Source organism: Osmia bicornis, chromosome 16 (assembly GCF_907164935.1).
Source record: "Osmia bicornis bicornis chromosome 16, iOsmBic2.1, whole genome shotgun sequence".
NCBI classification, from domain to species: domain Eukaryota; kingdom Metazoa; phylum Arthropoda; class Insecta; order Hymenoptera; family Megachilidae; genus Osmia; species Osmia bicornis.
Window position 1 is genome coordinate 2,049,110 of NC_060231.1, and position 4,840 is coordinate 2,053,949.

General features: G+C 39.6%; 1 long non-coding RNA gene across 3 annotated transcripts; it reads left to right on the forward strand.

Annotated features, from left to right (window-relative positions):
* Positions 1-1,547: 1,547 nt before the first annotated feature.
* LOC114881906 lies at positions 1,548-3,759 on the forward strand. Of its 3 annotated transcripts, none has more exons than XR_006830226.1 (4): positions 1,548-1,628; positions 1,907-2,035; positions 2,100-2,246; positions 3,491-3,759. It is a non-coding gene; the product is annotated as an uncharacterized LOC114881906 (long non-coding RNA). The 3 variants fall into 3 exon arrangements; XR_006830228.1 differs by having other exon boundaries at positions 2,100-2,176; XR_006830227.1 differs by having other exon boundaries at positions 1,565-1,778.
* Positions 3,760-4,840: the final 1,081 nt, after the last annotated feature.

The following is a 4,840-nucleotide window of genomic DNA, read 5'->3' on the forward strand; positions in this document are numbered from 1 at the left end:
GCAGACGTTTTCCTTATACGCCACCTTCTAACCACTAGCAGAACTAAATTTGTCACGTGACTTGCTCTGTATTATCCACAAAATGGCGGAACTGATCTGTGAGAATGCTTTTACGGGCATCCGTTATTCGTCCTTATTTCGCAACAAATGAAGACAAAATAGATCTTAAATTACAGGTAAGGGTTGTGGCTAGGCCGGTCAACTCATGATTTCAATCACAGCACTCTTTTAGTGGCCTAAAAATGCTTCGATTCCGCGAATGCATTTTGTCGATTTTTTAACTCGACTTTAGACGCTTATATTACTAAACATCAACATAATCCCACTGAAACATGAGTTGAGCGGTGTGCATTGGACCTTCCTCTTTCGAATAAGCCCTCACCCAGCCCTAAATGTTCTCATACAAGGACGAATAACGGAAGCGCGTAAACCCATGTTTATGCCCATTTTTGCCGGTAATGTCAACGCGCTACTATTACTCGTGTCTACCCCCTTAATCGGCAAGTACAATATTATATCATTAATATTACGTTATTCATACATAAACTGCTTTCTTTATAGATGGAAATAGACGAGCAACAAAAGAAAAACCAACAAGAAGAAAAAGAAAAGGAGAAAGACGAAGAAAAAGAAAAAAAAAAAGAAGATAAACGCGAGGAAAAGCTATCGACGTCGCAAGTAAGTAAAAACGTCGATTTTTCTATGTAATAAATGTGGCACAATTATATTAAAATTCGTTATTATACGCCATCTGCGAGAGACACTCGATTTCGTAGTTTCGATTGTTCTTCTCGATAATTGCATAAATGAAATTTTCGCGGGTACAGCACACACGGGTAGACTTCGCTACAGATCGGTCTGGTCCGTTTGAACGCTAATAAACACCATACGTTGAGAAAAACGGTATTTTCGAAACTGTCAGATTGAGACAGACGCTGTTGTAAACAAACAACATAGCTGCCGAATGCTGCGTTCGGCTGTATTTTAGCAAGTATTGGGCGATTTAATGGTTTTTTCACCGATAACACACCAGTTATCACTGATATTCGATTTTTCACAATTTATCACTTCGGGAAGATGCAAAACGTAATCTACGATTTGCACGCATCAGACGTAAGAATAGTTCACTGATTCTCCGTCAGATGCATTTATGGTATATTTGAGCACCTTATCATCAGGGTTGATAGAAACACAAATCAGTCGATAAATGTAAATTCTAATTTGACACCACAAACGGCTACGACCATGCGGCAGCGAGGTTTCTCGGAAGAGTCAGATTTTTTGGGAACAATCCACAAGGGTGAATACAGATGGCTGAATTATATCATTGTCAAGTAGCGAGTTTATCTGTGTTTCAATTTCCTTTTTATGAATCTGGGGGAAACGATTTTGCTTGGTGTTTATTGGCACTTCGTTTTGTGATGCGCGATTTTTGTTGATTTTAATTCGTCAGCGGGGAGGTAAAATTGATACGGAAATTCATTAATGATTTCTAAGAGATTGGTCTTCTCTTTCTCAACGAGTCTCTGGGCGCGATCCTGTGATTCATTAATACATGGATTTCCTGTCCAAGACGAACGGGGAGCAGGGATCTAGAGACGAACTCCTCCAAATCAACAGAAGGCACGGTGAGATTGACGGAGTTGAACGTAGTAATTATGGCATATAACTTAACCAAGCCATTTTACTGGCTGCCTAAAACCTCGCCCACAAAGATACCTGGTCCTGCATTGATTCGCCTGACATAATCCGACTCTTTCGTGCTATTTGTTGGAATGGTAATCAAAACCTTTGTTTGAGGAGGCAAGTTATGGGATGTAAAATCGGTTAACTGCTTTTCCTGCTCTAATTGCATGATAACTGGAAAATGCTCTCTAAATTTAAGGGTCACCTTTTGTTTTTTTAGAAATGACGCCCCCAAAGTTCCGGCTTCTTTTATTGGGAAATCATCATCTACCAACTAGAAATGAATGGGAATATCATGGATGATGGTGCTACCTCGCCTTGCGTCGGAATTATCCTAGAACCAATACCGGTAAGGTGGTAAATTGTTTCCATATTAATCAACACCCTCGAAGCTAACTCTTTTCGTTTTTTAGATTTAACTGTGACCCGGTATCTATAAGAAAATTGCCGATTCCCTGACGAAGACTGCCGTGCCGAAGTTAAATAACAGGTGATAATGTGAAGCTATTTATGTCGGACGTGTAGCAGACGCGGTGGAGTTGACGCTGGTGAAATTAAGGGTTCGTTCCGCGTTGCGCCCGTTCGCAGAGCGTCCTTCAAATTTAAAAGATTAAATTGGCTTGCAGTGAATTTAGTATCGGATAGTTGCGACTTTTCCCAACCGCGATCAGGATTCCTTTTATAACACCGCGTTTCTAAATGACCCGTTCTTCCACAAAATTTGCATCTAGTTGAATAACGTTCCTATCTCCAAGGCTCGCGGCCTCGCTTAGCAGGACAGTTCGCGGACATGTGACCGATTTTATTACAATTAAAACATCTAAACTGATTTGCATTTACTGTATAAATACCCGGTTTGCCATCGGTGATATCAATGTTTCCAATTTCGTTCGTGCTTTTAGCCTGATTCTCTAATTTCGAAGCTAACTTAATAGCAGTACCCAAATCTTTAATATCATATTTTGAGAGCACCATCATAATTGTTTTCTCACATAATCCCTTTAAGAAACCATACAGCCTCCTCCATGAACAAAGATTTAACTCCCACAAAATGATCGGTGTCAAACTTCTCCCGTACAGCTTGCAAACCACGATCCAAAATCTCATATACTCTAGTTCCATACTCCTCCATAGTTTCACGATCTCTACGCCGAATGATTTTCAATTCTGACAATGCGGTTTTCGTATCGAAACTTTGCTCATACGTGGACTTTATACACTGAATTAGCTCTTCCACCATTTTCGGATCTTTCTCATCAATTATTCTATTGTAATCACGAGGTTGTATACGATTACGTATTAAAGCAAGTACTGTGCACCAATGAACAGAAGTTTCATGAGAAGGCCGCAACCTGATTGGTTACGACCCACGTCAGCTCACGCGTAGCTCGGTTGTGACGTATGATTGGTCGAAGTGATCACATCTACTAATCAGACTCGTGTAAAACTAGGGGGTCAGTCGATGTGTGCGTAGTATCCCCTCTTGCCCCTATGTCGTCCCGCGAGACTTTTGTTCATCGGTGCACAGTAAATACAATTTGTCCTCAAGTTTGACTACTGAATCTGCGAGCCTACATTGACTGATAAAGCGATTTACAGAGCCTGGCTTCTCATCAAAAGGTGGAATAAAGCTCACTATTAAATCAAATGACATGCGCGACGTGGCTTTCAGGGCCTCAGTTGAGGTTGAGGATATGTTAATTATTGTGCTATTTAAGGAAGTAGGAGCGCTATCCGACATAATTGTGTTATTCCCCTGAGATGAAGATTGAATTGGAACTAATCCTAACTCATTTGACTGCAGGTTGGAGGAAGAAGATGAACAAGAGGATGAGGAAAACCCTACGTTCGGTGACTCTACATTCAATTTCTCTACCAGAAATACACCATCACGCGGGCCAGTTTTGCGGCTCTTTTTAGCACGTATATACTTTGTTTTGTACGGCGGCATTGTATCAAGTAACGGGCTTAATAATACTAACAGCTATACTTACTTATAAATTTACAAATCTTCAACAACAATTAACGTACAATTCGTAATAATATTGTTTAAATTCGACTTAATTGGTCTTCTCACTCCGTTGTAGATCCAGATGGCTCAATTGTCCTCGGCTGCTCCTCCAAGTATCCTGATATGATGTATCCTCAGCTCCTGAGATCCTTGACTCTGGATCCACGATGATCCTCAGTGATTAAAGAATGCTCAGCAGGAATGTGGAAGTTGCTCCTTCAAAGAACACGTGATTCCTAGGATGGACTGCACTGCCGTAGAAATCACCCTACTCCGGTATTCACCCTTGCTGTTGGGATAACCGTGCTAAAATCCAAGAGGGAGAGGTTGCACCTTCAGTTCAGTTCGTCAAATGTTCTTTAGATGTGCACCCACGAGCCGGCAGATTAGACTTTGAAGATGAACACAATCAGCAGTTTTAAAGTTTAATTTGAGCTATCCCACCGCTGTCACCAACTTTGTTATGTGATTAAACGTGAGGTTGTAGGGAATTTCAATTTTCAACGTGGGTTGCGTGCCCGTGGCGCGAGAAGCGCTCTGTTCACGAGATGCTTAATTTTTAAAACACAATTGTAAAACTTGAAATAAGATAAACTGTTTAAATTCAATAATAACTTTTAATTAACAATAAAGAACTTGAACGAAAATTAAATTTAACTTGAAATGCTTTCACAATCTATTCTGCGTGACGGCGCACAGCGGGACAAAACGGCTTTCGGCGATCAAAAGTCGATTTTCGTGAATTCGAAAATTGAAAGACTAATTACATAAATCGATAGAGAATAATCTGTAGTTTAACGTAGTGTAATCCGTTTTTTCATATTTCCTTCCGTTTTGCCGTGGTTCGCACTCAAAGTCAGTAGAAATTCGTAAAGACGAAACGCTGATAATATTACCCATAACTTCAATGTACGATTCTAATAAATTTTACTCGGAAAGATAAAATTCAAATGAATTACAAAGTTTACTAGATTAGTATAGATTCTATTCAGTGCATAAAATAAGTTAAAATGTTAACAACTTTTTAAATAATAGGATCTGATTGAAACGAAGTACATTTAACTAAAATCTCAACTTTGCGTTTGATTTAAAAAAAATGTGTACACTTGTGCGGGGTTTGATTATTACTGTAGTAAAGAGTGA